The sequence below is a fragment of the Neophocaena asiaeorientalis genome, unplaced genomic scaffold, assembly GCF_003031525.2.
Source record: "Neophocaena asiaeorientalis asiaeorientalis breed wild unplaced genomic scaffold, Neophocaena_asiaeorientalis_V1.1 scaffold148, whole genome shotgun sequence".
Taxonomy (NCBI): domain Eukaryota; kingdom Metazoa; phylum Chordata; class Mammalia; order Artiodactyla; family Phocoenidae; genus Neophocaena; species Neophocaena asiaeorientalis.
This window is the reverse complement of record NW_020174050.1, coordinates 3,719,063-3,746,173: the sequence shown is the minus strand read 5'-3', so window position 1 is coordinate 3,746,173 and position 27,111 is coordinate 3,719,063. Positions and strand designations below refer to the sequence as shown.

The following is a 27,111-nucleotide window of genomic DNA, read 5'->3' as shown; positions in this document are numbered from 1 at the left end:
TGGTCTAGCCTCAGGATCAAGTATCTATACTATCTTTGGATCTTTCATAATTTTGGGTTTTTTCCTGGGTGTTTTTATGGAGATCATGTGATGATTAAATTGATGAGCTCTGGAACGAGATTGCCTGGGTCCAAATCCCAGCTCTGCCAATTAGCTGTGTGACCTGGGGCAAGGCTTTAACCTCTGTTCCTTAGTTTTCTTTTCTATAAAATGAGGAAAATAAATACAACCATAATGTAGGATTTTGTGAGGATTAATGAATTAATGTGTGTAAATTACTTAGAAGAGTGTCTGGCATGTCTTAAGTGACTTAAAAACATTTGTTATCATGTCGTCTTTTCCTCTTCTTCTGCTGCTGCTAAAAGTCAATATGTTTCTTCTTTTTTCCAGTTGTATTTCAAAAGATCCTCTTCTACTATCCCACATAATATGGAACCAGGCCTTAGAAAGAGGGTGGATCTATACCATGCCAAATTTGGGAGTGGAGGAGAGAAAACAAATCCTATTACTAGAAAAAACATTGGCAAGTCAATATGTAAAGTAATAGGGAAGACTGTAACACTTTGTTAGGCCCTGGAATGTGTAGACATTAATTTGCTTAAAAGCACTAATGAATCTAGATAGTCAAGGGTGGAATTATAAATGATTTATTCTGGTAAGCTTGATCATGAATGTATTAATCATTTGAATAATGATTTATACATTTGGAGAAAGAGAGACTGGGAGCCAGAACACTGTTAGATTCTTTTCCAATTTTCATTATTATTTATTGTTTCTACTATCAAGTAGAGGGAAAAAAAGTCAAGTTACTCTTTTACTTTTGAAGGTGATGTGACTGGTATCTTGCAAAGTTGGGTTTAGTACATTGTGAAGATGTTCGCGACAAGTTGAAAAAATCAGGAGATAAAATTTCCTTTTACTTTACGCATTTAAAACGAAACTAGAATTGTATTTTTTAGTTTTATTTAGAGAGGAATTAAAATTCAAGAATAAGTTCAGCATGTTGCCATAGATGGAAAAGACTGAGGATCAATGAGCTGAATTTGATGGTTTGTTATTACACGTGTTCAGACATTCTCCCACAAACACACAATTACTAAGAACAAAAGAATTAATTTCTTTCTAAAAGGCTTCTTTTCAAATAAAGTTTTGAATTTCAGAAGGAAAGAAAAGAGCAAAGCCATTTAGTATAGTGTTGGCATTTAATAAGTACTTAAATATTTGTTTGATACCTAGATTTAAGTTAAGATATATTAACTTAATGTTGTAGGTTGTTTATATAAATGACTGCAATTCTTCTTCTTCCCTGGATGCATGCTGTTTTGCAAAGTGACTCCCGATTCTCTCATTAGGAAGTGAAGTCTATGTCTCCACTCTTTGAATATGAACGGGTCTTGTGATTTGTTCCAATAAAATACACTGGACATCATGCTGTTCCAACTCCAAGCCTAGACATTAAGAAGACTTCAGTCTCTTTGGAAACCTCTAACCACCATGTGAAAAGCTAAGCTAGCCTGGTGGGGAATAAGAGGCTTACTAAATGCCACATGACCCATGGCCATGAGTAAGTCACCGGATATATCAAATGGGACCATCCTGGATCAGGCAACCTGCAGAAGCAAAATTACCAACATTTGACTGCAGCTGTTTGCAGCTGCAAGAGCAAGTCTGGCCAATATCAAACGAACCACCCTACTGAGCTCAGGCTAAATTGTCTACCTGTAGAATAGTGTGTTAAGTAAAGGTAGTTGGTATCAGGTTTGGAGCAAGAGCTAAGATTCACTGAGCACTTACTATGTGCCAGGCACCTTTCTAAGTGCTTTACAGTTATTGGCTCACTTTATCCTCATAACAGCCCTGCGATGGGGTTACAGAAGAAGGAAGTAGCCTGAGGCTACTTAGATTGGTGTGATTCATCTATAAGCCAAGGAATACCAAAGGTTGCCAGTAAGCCAACAGAAGCTAGAAGAGAGGCATAGAACAGATTCTTCCTCATAGCTCTCAGAAGGAGTAATCTTGTCGATACCTTGATCTTGGACTTCTAGCTTCCAGCACTGAGAATAAGTTTTTGTTGTTTAAGCCACCCAGACTGTGATACTTTATTACTATACCCTAGAAAAATAATACAACTGTGTTGATACGCTCCATTTCTTTGGCTGTTTCACTGTGTTACAGAGTTCCTCAATCTGCTCTCAGAGCTCATTAATTTGTTCTACAGCAATGTCCATTCAGTTCGTTATGTGGCCATTTACATTTTCAAGACTGATTACAGTTCATTTTCATAACAGCCTGTTCTTATTTCATGGACACAACAAACAATTTTTTTCGAAGTTCTTTTTCTTTGAGATGTATTAGATAGGATGGTATTGAGTTTTAAGTAACAGAAACCAGAATAAACTGCAACTTGAACAAGTAATAGGTGTATTTTTCTCATGAATTAAAAAGTCCATAAATGAGCATCCAGGGCTGTCATCTGGGGATTAGTCTCCTTCCATCTTTTTAGCCTACAATTCTGAGTATGTGGACTTCATCCTCATGGATGTAGGGTGGCTCTTGCACTTCACAGCATTGGGTATGCATTTCAGGCCAGAATAGAAAAGACAGAATACAAAGGAAGGTTTGGTGTCTATATTAGAAGAAAAAAATCATGACAAAATTCCCAAATTATAGTGACTTAAAGAAAAAACTTACCTATCGTGTGTATTAATGAAATCCGGAGGTAGGTGGTCCAGAGGTGACATTCCACCACATGGTGCCGGAACCTAGGTTTTTTTAATCTTTTTGTTCTTCCATCCAAAATGTGTGTTTTTAAAAATTTGATCCAACATGGCTGCTCAAGATCCAGCCATCATTTATTTCAGCTACCAAGAATGTGGGAAAGTGAGGAGGATATGAACTTACATCCATAAGTAGAGATAGAGTTACATCCAGAGATAGAGTTCTGTTAAATCGTTCAATCAATCAATCAAGATTCTGGTAGTAAGGAAAAGGGGAGAATGGATATTGGTCAGGCAACTAACAAATCAGTCACATTTGTGAATAAGTTTCTCAATTTATGCAGTGATGCTTCTTTCACGGTATTTGCGTTTCCTATATTATTAGTGATTCCTGGTTACATGACCCCTCCTCTTATAATTGGTGTGCTAATTTATGAATGTGGGAGTTCCTGTTATCATGCCTCTGAATGTTGCATCTGTTTATCATGGATTGACTGCCCCCGGTGATTTCAGGGGAGGATTCCCTGCACTCAGAATTTTCTGGTCTTTTGGGGGTGGAGACATCACCATCCAACCTGGGTCCTTGCCAAGAGCCCACATTCGCTGCTGCTACCTGGGGACTAACGACCTCACTAGTTCACCACCTGCCCACGGAGAGAATGACTGACCTCCCGAATGGACCTTTGGTGGAACCTCAACAAATCACCTCAAGAATTCATCTTCAGGCTCCTGTAGGCTCTTCTTATCCACCACTGCAGAACTGAGTGTCCCCAGAGTAGCTGCTGTCTTTTGCAGAAGTTCTCTGATGTACAGGTTTGGGTCATTTTTTGAAATTAATTAATTTCCCCCCCCAGCTTTATTGAGATATAATTGACATATAATATTGTGTAAATTTAAAGTATACAACGTGTTGATTTGATCCACTTATCCATTGGAAAATGATTACCACCATAGCATTACCTAACACCTCCATCCTGTCATATAATTACAATTTATTTTTTGTGATGAGAACACTTAAGATCTACTCTTAGCAAATTTCAAATATAATACAGTATTATTAGCTGTAATTATAATGCTATACATTAGGTCCCCAGAACCTGTTAATACTGTAGCTGGAAGTCTGCACCCTTTGACCAACATCTCCCCATTTCCCCCACCCCCAGCCCCTGGTAACTACCACTCTACTCTCTGTTTCTATGAGTCTGGCTTTTTTAGATTCCACATGTGAGTGACATCATAACAATATGTCTCTCTCTGACTTATTTCATTTAGCATAATTCTCCCAAGTTTCATCCTTTTGGTTGCAAATGGCAGGATTTCCTTCTTTCTCATGGCCAAATAATATTCCATTATATATATGTATCACATCTTCTTTATCTATTCATCCATTCATTGACACTTAGGTTGTTTCCATATCTTGGCTATTCTGTACAATGCTGCCATGAACACAGGGACCAGGGCAGGCGGCAGTGATGGCCGGAGCAGGTGGGACGCTCATCCTTGGCTGCGGGTGTCTGTGCAGTGGCAGGGGCCAGATGCAGACGCATATGTTGTGATGGGGGCCAAGGCAGGCAGCAAGGGCCGTGGCCAACTACAGGCTCATGGGCAGCTGTGGAATCTTGGCTGTCTGTGTGCTTTCCTGTGGCTGTGGTCTCCTGGAGGTGCGGGGAGGCGGCTTCAGGTACAGATGGAGTACCTAGCCCTGAGTGTTTGTGTGGCGATGGGGCTCAACTGCAGGGGTCTAGGCTGGTGTCTTATACTCATGGAGACACAGAGGCCTGGGAAATGCGAATCCCAGGCTCCAGTGGGGTTGCAGGGCTGGGGGCATCAGCGAACATGAATACTTGTGGGGCAAAGGCTGATGAAGTCTGCAGGGGGTCCGTGGTGGCTGTGCTGACCGTTAGTCTCTTCACTGATGAAATCTGCTGGGTTTGTCTTCAGGTCACTGAGAACCACAGTCACTCCAGCTCTGTGACTGCTCTTGGCAGCCCTCACTTTTCTTCCGTGTTCTTAGCCATCTCTGTACCTTTCAGCGTTGCCCATCTGGGTGGAGTGAAACTAAAGCAGGACCTTTGTGCCTGTCCCAGAGGCTGGGGAATCTAGTCGCTTGCCCTGCTCTTCGTTTCCTCTTTCTAGCTGGGAAGTTCCCTCCTGGCACTAAGCAATGGGATGGATGTTGAAGGCAAAATGAAGCAGTCTTCATTCTTTTCCTTATGTGGTTATTCTCAGGTTTTTTGTTCCACTGTTCTGCTGAAGTTTTTTAAGTGGACTCCTGGGTTCTCCCAGAGCTGTTTTCGTTGGTGGATAGCTGTCTAATTGTTGGTTTTCGTTAGGGGACAGAAGCTAAGGTCTTGTATGTTGGTGTTGTCATTTTGGTGACATCACTCCTCTTGGGGCTTTGGTTTTTATTTGAAGTCCAATCTCATTTTACTTTTATATGTAGGCAATATATATGTAGGCAATTTATGGCTCCCTGAGAGTACCTCTATGGTAGATAAAATAAACACAAAAGTTTTTCTGTCATTTCTAGGGATTTGGGGCAGACCTGTGTATGTACTCAGCCCACCCACCCTATTAATCCAATCCTCCATTGTCATTCCCTACTATGTATTGATCAATAATAGGTTGAATATAATGTTGATGTCATAATGGGTGTTAGTTTCCTTTGGCTAATGTAACAAATTGCTATAAACGTGGTGGCTTGAAACCGCGGAAACCATGTTATCACAGTTCCGGAGGTCAGAGCTCTGAAATCAAGGTCGTGCTCCCTCCAAAGGCTCTAGAATCCTTCCTTGCCTATTCCAGCTTCTGATGGCTGTAGGTACTCCTTGGCTTGTGGCTGCATCACTACAATCTCCGCCTCCGTCTTCACATGGGCTTCTGCTCTTTGTCTTTGTGTGTCTGTATCATCTCTTCTCTTATAAAGATACTTGTCATTAGATTCAGTGCCTCCCTGGATAATCCAGGGGGATCTCATCTAAATATCCTTAACTTAGTTACACCTGCAAACATCCCTTTTCCAAATAATGTCACATTCACAGAGTCTGGGTATTAGGATGTGGACATATCTTTTGGGGGGCCACCATTCAACCAAGTTGAACATTTGGAAAGCAAATTTAGAGATACTCTAGTGTTACACATTGCAGCATGGAGCCGCAAACATTAACATTATACGTCACACAATGAATATCCGCTCCCATAGACTCATTTAAACTTTTCTCCAACTTCTCTTACGTTATTACCTTATCTGCAGAGATATCTTATAAAAAAGCAAAAGAAGAGTATGCTCACTCACTTACCAGAGACCTTTAACTGCCAGTTTGCTGTACCCTTATGTCCTGAGAGGAATAGATAATAGTAATCAAACAACTCATCCTTTTCCTTACATCGCACTAAATCTTATACCAGCATTCACTCAGTAACTAAATCCTATATCAGCATTTGCTCAGTAATCACACATGATTTTCTCTTGTGAGGTTAGGGGGAGAGCTGTGAAAGGAATTAAATAATAGTGAACCAGAGTGGAGCCTTTGCCTTGCAGGTGACTCAGTTACAAGTAAGGCTTTTCAGATTCTTGAAGCAAGATCACTTCGGATAATGCCAAGCTGCCTACCCCAGCAGCTGATCATCTCAGCAGCAGGTTCTCTGGGGCTTTGGTTTAGCCCAGCTTGGGGGTCATTTCTTCCTTTTGTAAGAGGCAGTCAGCATCTGCTGTGAGCATTTCTTTTGAATGGTCTGCATTCTCTCTGGCCCTACACAGCATCCCATGAGGTGCTCTTTTTCCTGGGGGCAATTTGCAGGTAGAAGGATTGAGGTGATGGGATAAGGTGTGAAAGGACTTTACTGGTAAGAAAACTTCTGGGAAATGTGAGGCCCCTTAGGGAACTGGAGAGTTGGGTTTGGTGTGGTCAGACTACCTGCCAGGGTCTGGTTTTCTTCCCAGTGACTATATAGTCATTAATTTATCCTTGACTTCAAACCCCAGGAGGTTTAGATACCTTGTTGGATGGAACCTGGCATTTCTGGCTCAACAGTGTGGCTGGTTACCTTATAGCCACTGCTCCAAAGGTGGTAACCATGTGATAGGACCGGAAGATGGGACCATTTATGATTAAAGAGCCTGTTTCAGCAAGAGTTCGTGGTGCTTCCCTCTCTCCTCTCAGGGACACCACCAGGCAGAGGCAAGGGGTACAGGGACTGTGAAGGTTGACAGGAGACAAGCCAGGTCCATTTCATTGCTCAGGGTTCACTGAGCCTTGAACTAGGGGATAGAATCAAAGAGTGAACTCACTGTTTAGGGAGATGATGTAGGACTCATGGAGAAATCATTATGTGTTTGTAATAGGATGCTGAATGGGACTTTTCACCTTGGTTTAGAATTTTGGCCAAAGCACAAGTCAGCGAACATTATAACAAGGGCCATCTCTGAGCAGGATGTTCTAAGATACGGCAGAACTGGTATATTTGTGATTTATTTGTGATGAGAGGTTTACCATCTTCCGGAAGCTCAGGGTGGGGAAAGTGAGAAGAGACTCTTGTTTTTTTGCAGTACGCGGGCCTCTCACTGCTGTGACCTCACCTGTTGCGGAGCACAGGCTCCGGACGCACAGGCTCAGCGGCCATGGCTCGCGGGCCCAGCCGCTCCGCGGCATGTGGGATCTTCCCAGACCAGGGCACGAACCCGTGTCCCCTGCATCGGCAGGCGGACTCTCAACCACTTGCGCCACCAGGGAAGCCCGAGATTCATTTTTAAAGATTAGGAGGTGCCCATGAATGGAGGAGGCTAGCTCCTCCTTCCCTGTTCGGACATCTGCTTGGGCAGTGGAACTGACAGTCTACACGTGTCCCCTACCTGAGCGGAGGATAAGCGAATTGGAAAACAATGGCAGGGCCAGATGCTGGGTGGGGTGATCGGAGAGGGCTGCGCTCACAGCGGTTGGCACGGGTGACTAATGAGGTACCCGTGGGTCATCTGGACCTTGCTGAGGGTGCTTGAGCCATTCGCTGGGCTTCACTCTCCCAAGAGTTTGCCAGCTGGACCTTCTGAAACTCTGGCAACAGAAGCTGTAGGTGGATTGCTGGTGATGGAACCAAGGAGAAGGGTGAGTGAAAGATTGCGAGGGAACTTGCTCTCCCACAGCAGGGAACCAGGCTGGGCAGAGGCCTTAATCAACATACGGATGTTTGCTTTCCGAGGGCACAGTGGGTCAGAGGGATTGTGACAATGAACAAGAAAGAAAAGTGACCTTTCCCAGTCAGGGAACCAGACAGTCTGAGACAGGTGCTCTTTCTTTCCTCTGCACTGGAAAAGCTAGAAGTTTAAAAATGGTAAACAGGAGGAGTGTAAAGAAGAGACTGTGTCCCTTCTCTGTTTCAAGTCCCTGGAGCCACAAGCACGGTGTGCTTTGGGGAAAGGGAAAACCTGAATTATATATGAAATTGATGCCTGCATTTGGACTGGACTAAGTTTTCACAGATGAAAATACTTGGAAACAAATGGAATCTGACCACGATGTCCTTCAGCACTCCACAGGGATACAAGCGGTGACTTGTATGGGCAGGTTAAATCGAACAGCTTAGTACTTCTGTCCACTTCCAAATCAATAGTGGGTTTGAGGCCGGATGGAGGCTCACACTCAAAGCTCTTTTTATTTTTTTAAATATTTTTGAATGTTGTTTATTTTTTTATACAGCAGGTCCTTATTAGTCATCACTTTTATACACATCAGTGTGTACATGTCAATCCCAATTGCCCAATGTAGCAGTTAATAATAGACTTCATCTACCTTATGACTGGGTGGGGTGAATAATAGTGTTGACTTAGCAGGGGCTAGGATTATTTTTTCAATTGAAACCTGATGTTTAGAAATAGCATAGTATTTTCAGAACTCTTCCATGAATTTTTTGTCATTTTTTAAGGAATTTAAAACGTGGAGCCCTGGAAACACCTTCACATGTAGCACCTGAAAATATTGTTTTGTTTTCTATGTTATTTGTATTTCCAAAGAAATTGCTCTTGATCAATTCCACTATTTTACTAATTTGTTAATCTCTACTTTTACGAATTTCTTTCTTAGGTTAGTTTCTTTTTTTTTTACATTGATTTTTTTTCTTTGCTTCTTTCATTCAGTACTTTATTGTGAGCCACTTTCCTCTGTACAAACATTTAGTGATATAAATTTCCTTCAGATAACAGCTAGGGTTGTGTTCATACATTTTAGGATGTAGTGTTACTATTATTGCTTAGTATTAAACATTATGTAAGAGTTGATTTTCTTCTTTGACCTAAGAATTACTTAGGAGAATGGCCTTTAATTAATTTCTAAGTGGTTAAATTTTGTTTCTGTCAGTTTCAAAACCTTACCAATTTTTTTTTTTGCACTGTGAACAAAGAAATTGACAATTTCTGCTCTTTGAAATTTATAAAAACTTTCTTTGTAGTATAGTATGTGACAAATTTTTGTGTTTTTTTCATGGGTGTTGAAAAGTAAGTTGTCTATAGAATTGAGGGTTAGTTACCAGCACTTAAGTCAGTCTTACTAATGACAGAATTTAAATCATATTTATCATTATTTTGCCCAGTTGGTCTGTTGAAAATCAGAATGGTAAGTGAAATCCTTCTACTATTATTAAATTTATGTGACTTTATTCTTGCCTTACTAAATGTTTTTGCTTTATGTAAAGAAAGTTCATGGAAATAATATCCCTAATTTGAGTTGTACTCTTCGTCAATATAAAATCATTTGATTTCCCTTGAGTTATTTAAAAACACTTATGCAGGGCTTCCCTGGTGGAGCAGTGGTTGAGAGTCTGCCTGCCGATGCAGGGGACACAGGTTCGTGCCCCGGTCCGGGAAGATCCCACATGCCGCGGAGCGGCTGGGCCCGTGAGCCATGGCCGCTGAGCCTGCGCGTCCGGAGCCTGTGCTCCGCAACGGTAGAGGCCACAACAGTGAGAGGCCCGCATACCGCAAAAAAAAAAAAAAAAAAAAAAAAAATAGCACTCTCTCCTTCCCCTCCTCCACCTACTTGTGATTCTTTTTCTTTGCTTAATTTTCCACATGACATTTATCAACGCGTGACACTTGTTTGTATATTGTTGTTAATTTTTGTCCGTTACCCACTCTAAACTAAAAGGTAAGCTCCATGAGATGACGGACTTTGATCTGTTTGGTTCATTACCTTAGTCTCAGCACCTGACACAATGTCTGGCGTGCAGCAATTCCTCAGTAAAAAATTGTTGAAGGGATACATGAATCCCTTTGGTTTTAAACTTTATCTCTTTATTTTTGTAATTATTGTATTAAAAATTATTAAGGTTCTAAAGTTTAGGTTTGGTCTCATGATTCGGCTCAAAATATGCCATTTAAGCTGTGGCTTTGGTGTTTGGCTTTAGAAGATAAATCACCAAATGCCCACTCCAGTGTCATTTCTGGAATTTCTGAACTGACCACTTCTAGCTTACTAGCTTGTTGAGAGATGCCTGGATCTCAAATAGTCGACAACATAGCAAATCTGATAGAAGAAATATTCTTAGAAAGGAAATTCAGTGCAACATCATGTATTGTCATTGACATTGCAAAAAACACCATGAAGGGTATGAATGATTTTGGACTTAGAAGATAAGATGCTATGTTCACATCCTTAACTTGTGTGTTCAGAAAGGAATTACAGTACGAGGTACCATCATAAGATTACTGGCGGTAAGGTAGTGGGCCACTTACTATCCTTCCTCAGCAGACAGACACCGTGACATCCAAGAGGGTTTGGAATTACCTTGCCAAATACTCATACAAAATATTCAAATAGAATGGAAGAAATACTACACGTTTAAAAGTCTACCTGAACACATAACAACACCAACAAGCAGGACTTAGAATCAATGGGTTTCTTGAAGATAAAACAGTTCATTTGCCAATGAACTGCATGCTGCTGAAGAAGTAACCTAACGGATGAGCTTGAGAGTGCAGGTATTTCTGCATGATACCTGCTATATGGCTTCATTTCGTGGGCTTCTCCAGGGAAGATGCTGAAATTGCTGTGCATCCAGTGAAAGCTAAGGTTGTGAATAGAAATTCAGAGACTATTTTGTTATCTTGAAAGTCAGTTATGGTGCTCTCTTGCCACATTTTTAGATCCAAGGTTTAAGGGCAAATTAAAGTAGTACGTTCATGCATAATATTAAAAATAAAAAACTATAAGTGAGAGCAAAAAAATTCCTTTGCTTCTGAAAATGTTCAGAAAGCATCTTCTTCAAGCAATGCACAGAGATTCTGTTTGTGAGGTGGCTTCACGGAGATTGCATAATTACTATTGCCCAAAGCTTTAAGTCCAGAAGGTGCAGAGGAGACAAGATGACTTGAATCCAGTTGCTCCTAGAGTGGGAGGGCAACATTACTACCGGCAGTGGCCTATTCTGACTCGAGTCGGCAAAAAATATCTTCCCCTTTTGCTAACCTATTTGATATTGTCGGCGTGTGGTACGTCGACCACACATAGGAGCAATCTGGAAGTCAACAGAGCTAGGAAGTGATTGTTTCTGCACTATAATGCCAACGTCAAGCATTTGAGAAGTAATGTTTTAAGCAATAAGATTGAAGTGATGATTGAATTTATTTTGTGGAAAAATTTTCAGATGTATTCTTGTCTCAAGAAGTTCATTCTGTGATGGTGATCCCAGTTTGGGTTTTGGCCTCATCTGAATATTGAGTTCAAACTTGGCCCTTTGGTATTGGGCCAATGTGTATATTTGTTATATTTCTATTAACTTGTGAATGCATACGAAAGAGTAATCAGAATACAAGGACTATCTAGCACCTACCACCTGATTTAAGAAAAAGAACAACATGCTATTATTGTCAGTGCCTTTCCGCATCCCGTCCTTCTTCTCCAGAGGTATCCACTCTTCTGAATTTTGCATTTATCAGTTCCTTACTTTTCTATAGTATTATGATATATGTTTACATCTTTGAACAGTATATTTTTAGTTTTGCACGTTTTTTATCTTGTATAAGCAGAATCATATTTTTGTTTTTCCATAACCAAATTTTTTAACATTATGTTTGAGATTAATCCGTGTTGTAACATTCATTTTCATGGCACTATAGTATTTCACTGGCTAAACATTCCACATTTTATTTCTTCATTCTACTCTTTATGGACTTGTGTTGTTTTGATTTTTTAAAATTGTACTCTTACACACAGTATTTCTATGAACATTCTTATGTCATGAGTCCAAATGTACAAATGCAAGAAATTTTCTGATGTGTGTGTGTAGCGTGTAGGTAATGACGGAGTATGAGGTTGGAAGTCAAGCTTCATTTTCCTCATACGGATATGAAATTGTGTCAGCCTTCATTTTCCCACTCCCGTGAGTGCCACATCTATAATATACCAAATGTCATTTATGAATGAGCCCATGTCTAGTCTCTATTCTGTTACATAGGTTTATTTGTGTCTTGGGGCATTGATACAATATTGTGTCTTTCAATCCGTGAACATGATATACCTCTCCATTTATTTAGGTCTCCCCTACTGTCTCTCAATGAAGCTTTATAAGTTTCCCTATCAGAAGTACTTACTGCACATTTTGTCCCTGTGAAGACACCAAAACTACTGCCTCTCTTAGATTGGACAACATGCTTTCAGCAAAATGCCAGACTCATACCTTTGGATTTCTGTTTTCTTGTAGGTTTTGGCTTGGTAATTCCACACTCTCTTTTTAGCTTTTTGATACTTTAAAGATCATGATTTTTATATTTTGCCAAGATATTTTAGTTTCCTCCAGCAAGAGAGTTGGCCCAAATCACCCAGTCTGCCACCACTGGGAGGAAGTCCCTAAATCTTCTTGTACTTTCATCTTCTAGATCTTTCCATTTTATCTCCTCTTCTTTTCCCCTCATTCATGGCTTATCTCTTCTACACCAAGCATCACTTTATCCTTCACTTCTTTCTTCCTGTTTGCTTAAATTTCTTTCAGCTTCTCTGATGATCTTTCCTTTCCCCCTTTCTTTGTATTTTAATAAAAAATATAGCATATTTCATGATCAAGAGAAACAGAAATGAGCTTGGTGGAAGCTAATTACATTAGCACCTCCCTCAAAACAAAACAACAAACCCCAATGTTCACTGCAGCACTATTTACAATAGCCAGGACATGGAAACAACCTAAGTGTCCATTGACAGATGAATGGACAAAGAAGATGTGGTACATATGTTCAATGCAATATTACTCAGCCATAAAAAGGAATGAAATTGGGTCATTTGTAGAGATGTGGATGGGCCTAGAGTGTGTCGTAGACAGTGAAGTAAGCCAGAAAGAGAAGAACAAATATACGTTAATGCATATATGTGGACTCTAGAAAAATGGTACAGATGAACCTATTTGCAGGGCAGGAATAGAGATGTAGACGTAGAGGACGGACATGTGGACACGGCGGGGGAAGAGGAGGGTGGGATGAATTGGGAGATTAGGATTGACATATGTACACTACTATGTGTAAAATAGATAGCTAGCGGGAACATGCTCTAAAGCACAGGAAGCTCAGCTTGGTGCCCTGTGATGACCTAGATGGATTGGAGGGGGGGGTGGGAGAGAGGTCCAAGAGGGAGGGGATATAGGTATACATATAGCTGATTCACCTCATTGTATAGCAGGAACTAACACAATATTGTAAAGCAATTATACTCCGATAAAACAAAAAGAGAACACAACAAAATGACAACACAACAGCAATCCCACCAGGATTTAGCTGTAAAGCACATTTACTTATGTTCATGATTCAGATGAAAACTGCTAGAAGAAAATGGGGAGCAAGTGTGGCTGTGTTGAGAGAACTCGGCTTCAGACTAGGATAGACTTGGACTTCGGTCTCTCTCCAGTTTGTAGCTGTGGAAACATGGGCAGATCTAAGGTCTGTGATTAATTAATATAAGTTGACCTCTTTCCCTCCTATTGGTTGGCTAGTAGATCTATATTTATTCCATCTAGGCTGCATAACTGCCCTGATGCTCTTTATATTCCACAGTGGACAGAAGAGTTCAATTTTTTTAAAAAAGAAAGATCAGTGCCTATATTTTATCTGAAGTTCCAACAGGTAAATATTATTGGCTGTAAGATGTTTCAGGTCCTTTAGTGTGAAGTTCGAAATGTCCAGTTCACTGGATTGGCTGATGGCACCACATTACCTAATTAAGTAAATGTCTGTCCTTTGGTATTTCTTTGGTTGGCACTAGGAAAAAGAGTTGTGGGTTTTGTTTTGTTTTGTTTTGTTTTTGCTGTACGCGGGCCTCTCACTGTTGTGGCCTCTCCCGTTGCGGAGCACAGGCTCCGGACGCGCAGGCTCAGCGACCATGGCTTACAGGCCCAGCCACTCCGCGGCATGTGGGATCTTCCCGGACCGGGGCACGAACCCGTGTCCCCTGCATCAGCAGGCGGACTCTCAACCACTGTGCCACCAGGGAAGCCCTGCATTAACTTTTGATAAGTGTAGTCATGTTAGAATTCCCAAAGGGTCTTAGTACATAATGAAACCTGGTTGTGAATCTTTTTGTAAAGTGAAAAAGGTTCTTCTTTTCTTATTGTTAAAATATCAAATTCTATTAAAACAAATGTTGTATGGACTTGAAATGTTATCTATTAAAAATATACTTGAAATACAAACATTTTATTCATTTACCGAGGAGCAGATTTTTCTAAAATAGACCAGGATAAAAAGTAGCATATTGTTACCTGCTTGAATTCTGGCATATCCATTTTTTCTAAGGAATATATTTTCAGTTTAAATTTTAGCAGATCAGGTATTTAGGTTTTCTTCTCCGTCTCTCCCTCTTTCTCTTTTTCCTTAATTTAGCTTTCAAAGCTGAGAACTCCTACATTTTGCCTCTTCCACTTGTACAGCTTGTACATGTAGTACCACATACAGATAGCTATACAAGAAGCAGAGGACATCATAGTCTTATATAATACCTTATGTTTTTTCTAATAATTTAATTACTTCTTTCTTCCATTTCCCTAAGATCCCTGGGGAAATTGTATAATCTTGTGTAAGTAAACTACAAGGACTTAAAGTCTAGTTTTGTTATTTTAGGAAGCTTCATTCCAAATTCTGACTTGGCATCCAGTGTCCTCTTTGGATGGTGTGTGCCAGTCTAGCACCTTTTGTTCAGAGCTAAATTGACAGAGATATGCTTAAATAAATTACCATTCCCATTTCAATGGATACCTCAGCAGGAATATGAGATTATAAACTAGTGGAAATATGAAAGGGGGAATCCGTGTGGGTGAAAGGATGGGGTAGAAGGAATATTTTAAATCTTATTAAGACAGGAATATTGACACTTCAGACTGAATGGAACCTTGTCTTTGAAGCTGCCCGGGGAAAGTTGAAGCTCTCTGGGAAAGAAAATATAAGCTCTAGAATCCAACTGTGGTGAAATTAACAGATAAATGTTTGATCTACCCTGGTGTTTACAAAGAACAGATATTCATGGCTAATGGCAACTCTCTTTCAAGGAGGTCACTTCTGAACTCTTCTGTCTCCTGGAAAGTGATATTTATCTTAGAGAAGTTTCATCTCTACAATACCCCACCTGTGTTGTCAATCTGTCAAATTAGGAGTTTCCATTACAGAGATTCATCAAGAGAAAAAGACAAGGATGATAATGCAGCCAGAATAATATTCATTTACTTATTTTCTCCAGATCCCCAAAGTGCTACATAAATAGGACAAATAAGAGAAAGAATGCTGATGATTCCTATATTAACTGTGCTTGGTTGTAGATGACAGTTTTCTTTGGAGCCCCTTCAAAGACAAAGTATACAGATTTATCGCATCTGGTTGCATTATTTACATCAAATAGTATCATATAATTTTATAGGCATGGTAAGCTCATTTTTGGTATGGCCTAATGCAGCCCGTTTCTTTTCTTTTTTTTTTTTTTTTTTTTTTTTTTGCGGTACGGGCCTCTCACTATTGTGGCCTCTCCTATTGCAGAGCACAGGCTCCGGACGCGCAGGCTCAGCGGCCATGGCTCACGGGCGCACGGGCGCAGCCGCTCTGCGGCATGTGGGATTCTTCCCGGACCGGGGCACGAACCCGTGTCCCCTGCATCGGCAGGCAGACTCTCAACCACTGTGCCACCAGGGAGGCCCCAGCCTGTTTCTTTGAAGGCAGCATGAAATGCCAGGGAAGGCATTTCAACTCATAATGAGGATCAGGACACACAGGAAGAATACAGTTCCTGCCTTGTGTTTAGTGAGGCTAACCTCTGAAGTCCTCACTCTCCCAGAAGTAAGTGCTCCTCTTGGATTTGACTCATAGCAGGGGGTGTTTGGGTCTGGGGGATGATGTCTTTAATTCTCTCAGTGACTGGAGAGCACAACTGAGATTTAGCAGGTAAGGACCAGTGATGCGGAATGTCCTGCAAAACACGAGGCAGCCCCACAAATGAGGCATTGCTCTGCCTGAAGTGCAAATTACATTCCTCTTGAGGAAAAGACAGCAAGAACCACAAAAACACTCTGTCTACATGGTGTCTCAGTTACCGCAAAACTTAGTAAATTAAAACAACAATGCTGTATTTTTCTCATGATTCTGTGGGTTGATTGGGCTCAGCTGGGCTGTACTTCTGCTCCAGGTGGAGCAGCTGAGGATATTTGTACCGCTGCGTTCATCTGGGAGCTCACCTGGGCTTGGAACATTCAACATGGCCTCCCACTCTCCAGAGTCTTTCTCTTAAGTGACTTCTCCTTATTCTGTAGTCTAGCCTGAGCTTCTTTATGGCATGGTGGCTGGCTTCCAAGAGATTTTCCGGAAGTGCAAATACAGATGCTACAAGGTCTCTTGTAGGTTAAGCTTGGAAGCCACACATCACTCTGTCTCATTCTACTGGACAAAGCAATTCCCAGGGCCAGCCCAGGTTCGAAGGGAGGGTAAATAGAAGAAAGGAGCAGCAGTCTCATTGCAACAGCCATGAGGATGGGAGGGTTTGTTGTAGCGTCTTAAGAAATGATCCTTACACATATGATCACATTTAATTCTCTGTGAGGTAGGAATTATTATCAATCCCATTTTACAGAAGGTAGAGCTGAGGCTTTCAGAGGTTAAGTGACATGCTCCAGACCATACCACTGGTAAGAAGTGGGGCTCAAAGCCAGGTTACCTCACCCAAGCTTCTTTTGTCTTCTTATTTTATTTTCTATTTTCTTAATTCAGAAGTTATTTCAGGGTTAGGCAAAATGAATGAGGCTTGTGAATTTGGTGAGTGCTTCCCCGTCAGTGGCTGTTGAGTATCTTCTGGACTTTCACCCTAAAATGTCATGCAAATTGCCCATGGCCCCTGTGCTGTGGTGCCCCCTCTAAGTCCCACTTCCTTGGACTGTAGTTGAAACTTTGAACACTGTCCTCTGTTCAAATGATGACATTATTTCCCCTGTCCTGCTTTCAGCTAATACTGAATCAGAAAACAGCTAATAATCTGACTTGAGTGTCACCCAAGTATAGTGATTTCCTCATATTTCCTCCCTACCCAGGATCTGTTTTCCCTCCTGGTAACAGAATCCCAATTTTCCTTGGGGAATCCATTTCTTCCTTCTTTTTATTTCATGTGGTTCACAGGGCACTGAATGCAATCCCTACTCTAGGAGTTGGCAGGTGCTGAGGGCTGGCTAATCAGAGGTTTGAATTTCTTTTGTTATCATCATTGGTTCACAGGTGAGCACACGACTTGAGCTAGGTCAATGATAAGCCACTAAAATTAAATTCAGTCCAGGACTTTTGGAAGGAGATACAGAGAAGAAGCATTTTCTTTTCTACTGGGGTTTCTGGGAGGATGAGAGGTAAGCCTAGAGCTGCTGGGAGCCATCTTGTCCCTGCAAGGCTAGAGCATACACGAGAATAAAGTCAACCAGGAGAGAGAGGGGAGGTGGTAATGAGGGTGAGACAGTCCAACAGCATCATTTGAGGATACTGGAAAGGGGCAAAGCCAGATTTACCCCTGGATTTTTCAGGATGTTAGCCAATAAATCCCCCTTTTTTTGCTTCAACTAGTTGCAAAAGAGTTTCCTATCAACTGCTATGGAAAGAGTCCTGATTGATAGATCATTTCTGGTGACCAAAAGGACTCTTAGAAAAACACTCCACAATAAATATGCCTATGAAAAAGAAATAACAATTCAGGAATTCTATTGTGATTCAAGTGATGGAGATTCTAAGGTAGTATAGTGATAAAACTCCAGGTAAATACAGGCAAGTGTGACGTGAGATCAGAAATTCTATTCATAAGAAGCAAAATAGGAATAAATGCTATATATTGTATTCCATAGCCAGCTAAGATTATGAATTGTACATTTCGTTTCTAAATGCAAGATTTCTAGTCCATTGCCTTGTACATAGTCATTTCTAAAGCAATAACAACAATGCTAAACCCCAACGCGTGGAACAGAGAGCCTTTCCTGAAGAGATGGCAGATGGGTTTTTCTGTCATTTGCCAACTCTGATCCTTGCTAGTGCCTCCCTGGGGTACAGGCTGGAGAAGACTTCTGAAGCCTGGTACAGGTGTGGCAAAGGGTGAAGGAGTATAGTGTCTGCTATGGGGGAGGAAGTGTACAAGGAAGCAGCATCTAGTTTCTAGTATATGGTGGCGACAAAAGGAAAGAGAGGAGAGCTGCATTTTAATTAAAAACACTTAGGTGATTTTCTTTGTCTAGTTATCTAAGCCTTAGGTCCCAAGGTAGGTTTGGGGGTTACTGTTCACTTGGGTCATTTAGTAGTGCATATCAAGAGGTTAAATCTACCCAACAGGAAAATATTTTCTGCCATTTTATTTGGTTGGTTTGGGTTAGAGACCGAGTCTCGAGTAACCCTTGGAGGCCTGATATCCTCTTGCCAATTCCTTGTCCTCTCCCCTGTGATTGTTAGAGAAGGCAAAGTCACACACCAACTTGAACTTGTGGGATGTACTGGTGGTATTTGTCAGAACGTCACTGGGATAGTCAGAATAATGCCCTCTTCCTACCCCGACTCCAAGTCATTCATGTCCTAATCCCTGGGATCTCTGAATATGTTATGTTACATAGAAAAGGGGAATTAAGGTTACAAATGGAATTCTAATTGCTAATCAAGACCTTTACATAGAGACACTATCCTGGATCATCTGGCTGGGAGCAATGTGATCACAAAGGTCCTTAAGAATGGAGGAGAGGCAGACTAGGAGGTTGGAGTGATGTGATGTGAGACACCTGGCCTGCCTTTGCAGCTCTGAAGTTGGAGGAGGGAGGCCATGAGCCCAGAAGCTGACAAAGGCAAGGAAATGGATTCTCCCTAGAGTCTACAGAAAGGAAGGCAGTCCTGCTGAAACCTTGATTTTCACCCCATAAGACCCGTGTCAGACTTCTAATCTACAGAATGGTAAGATAATAAATTTGTATTGTTTTAAGCCACTAAGTCTGTGGTAATTTGTTACGGCAAATAGGAAACCAATACAGATTTCCTTGCAATGAGAGAAAACTCTATTACATGCAGTTAGAGTCATAGAATCAGAGTTGAATGAGATCTTGCAAGTCTTTAGCCTGCCCTTAATGCCTCATCCACAAATCTCCTCTACCGTATACTTGATAAATGGCCTTCCAGGCTGTGTGAACCTATCAACAGTGGGAATTGCCAATGTCCAGAAGTGGTTTCTTCCATTTTTGGATGGTTTGAACTGTCAAAGTTCTTCCACACTGCAAAAGCAGAAAATGAGCTCTCCTGTAGCATTGCTTCTTTGGTTTTGGCTTTGTTTTCTAGAGTTGCACAGCAGCTTTTCAAGTATCTTGTTCATAAAAGATAGTCCTTTAAGTATTCGAAGATTTAACCGTGATTCCTTAAAGGGTTCCCTTTTCCTGACTGAATATCCCCATGCTCCTCTTGTGGATTCCACAGCACACATTCCCCAGTGACTAGAACTACAGCCAACACTACAGATGTGGTTTGATCAATAGAGAGTCTGCAGAGGCTTAATTATCTTCTTTGTTCTGGATATCACACCTCCATGTGGCATTTGCTCTAGCAGGGGCATCTCTACCACACGCCCGCCCCATGCTGGGTGATTAGCTCTTTCTCTTGCCGAAATGTACACTCTCCTTTCCCTTCTCCAAAGCTTTGAGTGCTCTGCTTTACACCTAATAGATCCCTGATACGTTTATTCTCGAAACATGCCATGGTTTTCATATCCTTCATCTTCCTGGGCTCATTCCTTGTATGACCTGTGCTTGGGTGTGAAGTGGAAGAGGAACTAAAACTGATTCCGTAATGTAGAGGAAAGAGCAGGGACTGTGTAGTCAGAAACTTGGGTTCAAATCCTGACTTTTTGTTTTCCTGGCTCTGAGCTGTGGGCAAGTTTCTTAGCCTCTCATGGGCCTCAATCTTATCATCTGGAAAAAGGTGAAGGATAATTCTTACCCGAGGGCTGTGACAAGGTTAAACGAGAGTGCCGTGAAATGTGCCAAGTACAGTCCTTGGCATGACTTACTGGCTCTTCTCTCCAGCTTCTCCCACTACCTCCCACTTTGTTCCTCCTTTACCTTATAATAAGGTAAATTAAGTAATAAGTAAATTCTGAGCCACATGGGCTCAGCCAAGAGAGTTCAGGATGATCATTACTGTGGGCTGGACCAATAGCAGACTTACGGATGGCAGGGCCTGGACTCAACCTTGTAGGTTGGGTGGGAGTGGGCTGAATACAGGGATGAGTAGGAAGGTTTGTTCTCTGACTTTGAAAGTGCTGTTCATTTTTAAGCCCTCTGGAGATGAAGACAAAGCTGCTAGCATTCTATGTAGGAAGGAACATTTTGTTTCTAACTCATTAGTTTTGAAATCTAGCTTAAAGGAGTTGGGACATGATTTGACTGCTGTGATGAGACAAACATGAAACAACGAAAAGACAAATGAACAGGCTAAGGTTGGAATTGCCTAGGTTCTGAGCAGGGACTCCACTGAGTATTTGCAAGCTAGAAGAGTTCATTTTGTTTCCTTAGGGCAATTTTTTTTTTTTTTTAAACTTAGCAGTCCTGGTTTGGGTAATGAAGACCAGACTACTGATGCTACCATGTCACCACGATGATGGAAAATCAGATTCAGGATGGCCAGGAAAAATGGAAAAGTTTTACGCTATTGAGAGGAGCTAGACTCTATAGGCCTATCAATGTTTAGTTTCTAAGTTTTCCCAGAATTCGTCCTTTTTATATGGCTTGGCAAGCAATTATTTTATTTTTTCTTATGAAATCGTAATCTGGGACATCATTTTGGAAGGCTTGCCAGTAGCTATTCTTTGGTCTGCTCTGCCTCCGCTAGTTTTATTTTTAACCCTCTCGATTATTTCTAAACCCCTTAATCATAAAAGCTCATTTTCTTTTATTAGGAGGGATTTATTCACAAGGCTAACTCAGACGTACATGGCATCCTTTAATATACATTGCTGAGTGCTGACATGGTCCTGCAAGCATTCAGAAATGCTTCTGATACAAGATACACAAACTGTATGGAAAAATAAAGAAGCTCATACCTAAGCTCATAACTTGAATCAGTTCAGTTTTATATATGCTGAAGAAATTATTTTGACAATAATAATAAACTCAGCAGCAATGGGACTGACAACAATGACCTCTTACTAGGTGGCAGGTGACAGGTTAAGTGTTAAAGATGAAACAAGAAACATCTCTGATCTAGGAGGGATCCCTGACCTCAGAAAATTATGTTACCGTATGGAAGGTCCCTCCAACACCACTAGTAAATAGAAAATAAATGAAGTAATTGCAAACTGTATAAATATTATGATGAGAGCAAAAATGAAGAAGAGATTGAAATTAATGAATTGTGCTATGGACTGAATGTTTGTGTCCCCCGACAAACTCATGTGTTGAAACCTAATCGCCAATGTAATAGTAATGGTATTTGGAATGGGGCCTTTGGCAGGTGGTTAGGCCATGAGGGCAGAACTCTCACAAATGGTGTTAGTGCCCTTATAAAAGAGACCCTGGTGAGCTCACTCACCCCTCCCAACATGTGAGGGCACAGCCAGAAGACAGCCATCTAAGAACCAGGAAGTGGGTTTTCATCAGATGCCAAAGCTGGCACCTTGATCTTGGACTTCCCAGCTTCCAGAACTGCGAGAAATAAATTTCTGTTGTTTGTAAGCCACCCAGTCTATGGTACTTTGTTATAGCAGGCCAAACAGACTAAAATAGGCTGTGATGGGGACACCTACTTGTAACAAGGTGGACAAGGAAAGCTTCGCTGAAGATTAACATTTAAGCTAAAACCTACAGAGAAGAAGGAGTTTATCTTTCAAAGTGTGAGTAAAAGAATACTCAGGACAGAGAAAATAGCATGTCCAAAGGTCCTGAGGCAGGAAACAACTTGGCATATTCAACAAACTGAGAGAAGGCCTAGGGGCCTGGAGGACATTGAGTGAGGAAGGAAAAAAATTAGGTTGGAGAGATTTCATCAGATCAATGATATTTGAACTGATCCTACCCCAATAACAAATTCCACTTCACTTTCCTCCCACCCATCTGGCGCTTCCAAGTTTTCCCCAACCCTTGCCAAGCCAGGGGAGTAAAAGAATCAGCCCATTGCAAATACTGTCAGTTTGCCTGGCTTCTGTCTCTGCTACCCAGCCTTGAGGCTGTGGAATATTCATAAACTCAATTTCATCTCAAAACCTTAGACAAACCTTCACTTCTGGTAGCAGCATTTTAAGGAGTAATTGCCCAGGACTCTGGCACTCAGTCTCATATGTCTATCGATGGTCTAGCTCTGGTTTTGTGCCTTTTCTGATAAATAGCTTCTGCCTCTTCTTGGAGATCTGGTCCCAAACAATTCTTGTCAGTGAATTCATTCATTCAAGTCATTTATTCGGTGTTTATTGAGGGGCCTACTTTAGGCAAGGCTCTGCCTTCGGCCCTGGGGATATAAAGATAAATCAGATGGCTCACTCCTCTGGGTCCTGGCAGGGTAGCAGAGAGGCAGGCGATGTGGTGAGTGCAGGGGCAGGGAGCACAGTCTGTGGGGTTCAGGGAGGGCTTCCTGGAAGAGGGGCAAAGATAAGCAAATTTAGCCAAGCACAGGGACAGGGTGAGAGAAGCAGAGTAGACAGTGGGGTAGAGCCTTCCCAGCAGAAGAGATGGCAGGAACCGAGAAGACCAGAAACAGCGAGGTGTGATGAACTCTCAGTGACAAGCAGACCCCTGCCACGTGTCTGTGATGCCAGGGTTGGGACTTATGTTGCCCGCCACCAAGGTCCCAGTTGTGCACCTGAACTCAGATCCACTGACCTGTGCAGACTTGGTGCCCTTCAGAACCTGCTCTGGGATCCCCCTTTGTCATCTTCTGCCCATTTCTTGGGGCACAGTGGCCTGTCATCTGCTGTGCTCTGATACTGCACTGATCTCCCTCCCTGCACTCATGCGGAAACTTCCTGACTCCTGGGGTGTTCTAGCCTCTTCTTGCTATTATTAGGTCACCTGGGACTTGAGTCAGAGGGGCTGTGACTCTGATTGCACCCCAGAAGACATTTTTCTTGGCTTCTTTGGGTGGGAAGAAGGTTCTTGGCTTTCTGTTTACAGAGGATTTCCACTGGCCTCCTCTGGTCGCTGCTCTGGGGCAGGGTTGTCATCCTTTTAGAGTGACAAGGACTAGAGGAAAGAAAGGTAAGGAGAACGTAGGCAGTTTGGCAGTGACAGAGACCATCTCTGCCTTTAGAACAAGAAAGGGTTATTGTGAGTAGCTCAGGAAGGAAACCAAAAGACCAGGATTAAACTAACAGTGCTGCTTACCCCTGGGTGTGCTCCACTCAAAACAAACAAAATAACCACTGGGACATGCCCAGCAGAGGATGGAAAACTTGGGGACAACTCTGTAGCAATTGACTGGCACATTTTTCTTCCCAGAAAGGCCCAGGCAAGAGATCCTGGAGAGAAAGTTCTGGAATAATCACTCTGAAGGCAACACAGCAGCAAGAAGGGAGTAGGACCTCTTGAGCAAAGTAGACTTTCAGGCAGATTTGAGTGACAACAGATGCTTTTGCCTTCCTCATCCATTCATTTGTTCCTTCATTAGTCTATTTAATAAGATGCATTCATTAACTTTTGTGCTGGGCACTGTACTAGGTTTGGGGAATATATCTGTTAGAGTAAGAATAAGTTTCTTTTTTAAAAAAATTTTACTTATTTTTTATTGAAGTATAGTTGCTGTACAATATTATATGTTACAGGTGTACAAATAGTGATCCACAATTTTTTTTTTTTTTTTGCGGTACGCGGGCCTCTCACTGTTGTGGCCTCTCCCGTTGCGGAGCACAGGCTCCGGACGTGCAGGCTCAGCGGCCACGGCTCACGGGCCCAGCCGCTCTGCGGCATGTGGGATCTTCCCGGACCGGGGCACGAACCCGCGTCCCCTGCATCGGCAGGCGGACTCTCAACCACTGCGCCACCAGGGAAACCCGTGATCCACAATTTTTAAAGGTTATATTCCATTTATAGTTGTAAAATGTTGGCTATATTCCCCATGTTGTACAATATATCCCTGTAGCTTATTTTATACCTAATAGTTTGTACCTCTTATTCCCCTTTCCCTATATTGCCCCTCCCCCTTCCCTCTCCCCAGGGGTAACTACTAGTTTGTTCTCTATATCTGTGAGTCTGTAAGAGCAAGTTTCTTGACCTCATAGCGCTGATAGATTGAATGGTGTGTGTGTGCGTGCGCGCATGTGATTAGAGAAACGCGTATTTAAAAAAATATATATGTGTGTATAAAATGTGATAAATAGCACAAACGAGCCATGCAGTGTTCCTTGGGTGCACATAGCTTGGGCAACCGATCTCCCTTAGGGGTCCAGGAAAGCTTCCTGGAACACATCATTTTTAAGCTGAGTCCAGATAGCAAGGTAGGGTGGGGAAGAACGGGCAGGGAGAGTGTTCTAAACATCAGCAGCAGTGTGTGCGAAGGCCTGCACGTGAAGTGTCGTGATTCTTCAAGGTCATCCAGGCATTATGGTTTCTAATAAGGGAAGTGATGCTCAGGTGTTGTTTACCACCTCTGAGGATTGGATGAACAAGCTGTTGGAGAGCCTCAGGTTGGGGTAGGAAGCACTCTGGTGCCCCCATTGAAGCCCCTCAGACCCCACTGATCTTAGCCTCAGCTGTGGAAACTGGTTCCATGGAGCGCACATCACTGGACGGTGTGTGTGTGTGTGTGTGTGTGTGTGTGTGTGTGTGTGTGTGCGCGCGCGCGCACCTAGAATCCCACCTGGAGCTCTCACCCTGGGTTTCTCCTCATCCCACCCAGATCCTCTCCAACTGCAGCAGGATCTTGCTAGAGTAAGTGCCCCTGGGCTAAACTCCAGCCAATGGGGACTGGAGTGATGGATAAATTGCTCTGCCATCTTTCAGGTGAGCCCTTCTGGGAGGCATTCTGTACTCTTTTCGGGGATCCTGATGCAATTGAGCCCCAGTCGCTCACAGCAGTGACCTTGGTAATGAACCTTTGCGTTGGCTTCCCCTCCTTTTCTGACTCCCCCAATCCCTCTCTCTTGCTCCCTGAGATCACATGCCAAATAAGCCACCTGCGCACCAGTCCCCAGCTCAGGGGTGCTCAAATGTAGAGAGTTTGCCACCTAAAGTCAAGAGAAACTTTCCTTAACTTTTAATTGGGTCCTCCTTTATCAAGTGCTGCATCATAATTGTGTTCCTCAGGCACCTGTGTTGCCACCTTCTCTAAGGAATGCTCTGCCCATCCCCCCCATTTTTGCAAGTCGGTGAAGCTAAGGCTCAGCCCACTTCAAGTAAAGCCCAGGATTAAAGCTCAGGATTTCTGATTTCCAATGAAATACCTTCTGGACTGCTCTCTTTGGGGACATCATACTTCTTCTCAGGGGAGTGACCATTCTGTATACCTGCTCCCTGAGTTTTATTCTACCTCTTAAGTCAGAATGCATCCCCTCAAAGGAATAATCCAGTCAAATGTGAAGCGTTTGAAAATGCTACCTGGCCCTCACTCATATGTTTTGGAATTACTGATGCACAAAAGACCACACCACTATGTTTTAGGGAACTCAAAACAAGAGAATCCAGAAATCATTTTGTTTCAGAGATACCAGCTTCCATCCCCAATTCCATGTCCTGAGACACAAGGTCATTGACTGCCATCCCATACTAAGACTCAGCAGTGCGGTCACACATTTAATACACCAATTCCAGTTTAGAAGGATGCTCTAGGTTTCAGACGGGGTCTTTCCTTTCGTATTTTGCAGGGGAAATGCCGTAGTTTCCACAATGTCGAAAACGTGCTAACCTTTCTGGGTTGATTGAAGTTTGACTGGTCTGAGTGGTCCAGCTTCTTGTAAATTCTCATCAGCAGTATTACAATGAGATACTCCGGGTCTGCTCTCTCCTTTCTCAAGTCTGCTTTAAACGCTTGGTTTAGGCTTCCCTGGTGGCGCAGTGGTTGAGAGTCTGCCTGCCGATGCAGGGGACACGGGTTCGTGCCCCGGTCCGGGAAGATCCCACATGCCGCGGAGCGGATGGGCCCGTGAGCCATGGCCGCTGAGCCTGCGCATCCGGAGCCTGTGCTCCACAATGGGAGAGGCCACAACAGTGAGAGGCCCGTGTACTGCAAAAAAAAAAAAAAAAAAATGCTTGGTTTATACTGAAGGAAAAGAAAATCCCCTGACCTAACTAGGATATCAGAAAGAAGAAGAAAATAGAATTTTTGGCTCTTGGGCCATTCCAGTTTGTCATTTTGTGAAATTAGTGACAGATGGGTGCTGTCTGTGTGTTGTGGGAAATTCTGTCCTACATTCCAACCGATGCTGGAAGTTTTGGAAGAGGACAGAGAGGGGAAGGAGAAAGCTATTTGGATGAGGCACAATATATGCTAATTCTGTGACAAAAATAGCAACAAATCTGCAAACATTAATTTTCAGCAAGTCTCATTCTCAGCCTGTGTTCTTTCCTTTTTCCAGATTTCACAGTAGAAAATGAATTTAAACTGGTTGTTAATGGACGAGGATTCAGAGGTCATCTGGCTTGTCTCTTACTGCAGAATATCAGCTTATTATAAGTTCTAGGAGGTAGAAAGGACCACTGACGGTCAAATAACCAACCGATATTTAAGGCAGATCCTAACTAATCTGATCAGATTGTTGTTCCAAAGACTCAAGTAGGTGGCAGTATGTGGGAAAGGGGCTGTTGTGTGGAAAGAGTTGGGGTTAAGAGAAGAATAGGGGCTATACTGCAGGGTTTCCATAACATAGTGGATCTCTCTACAAATAATCCCATCCCTTCTTACAGGCATCCTGAGACTTCTGGGATCATGTTCTGGGGCTGAGGTGAAAGGGATCAGGTGGATCGATATGTT

General features: G+C 42.3%; 1 long non-coding RNA gene across 1 annotated transcript in view; it reads left to right on the top strand.

The window, feature by feature from the left end:
• Nucleotides 1-15,789: 15,789 nt before the first annotated feature.
• LOC112405678 (uncharacterized) overlaps nt 15,790-27,111 on the top strand; it is a 123,560-nt gene continuing 112,238 nt past the window's right edge. The window contains exons 1-2 of the long non-coding RNA XR_003004405.1: nt 15,790-16,008; nt 18,974-19,125. This is a non-coding gene — a long non-coding RNA (uncharacterized LOC112405678). The remainder of the gene's footprint in view (nt 16,009-18,973; nt 19,126-27,111) is intronic.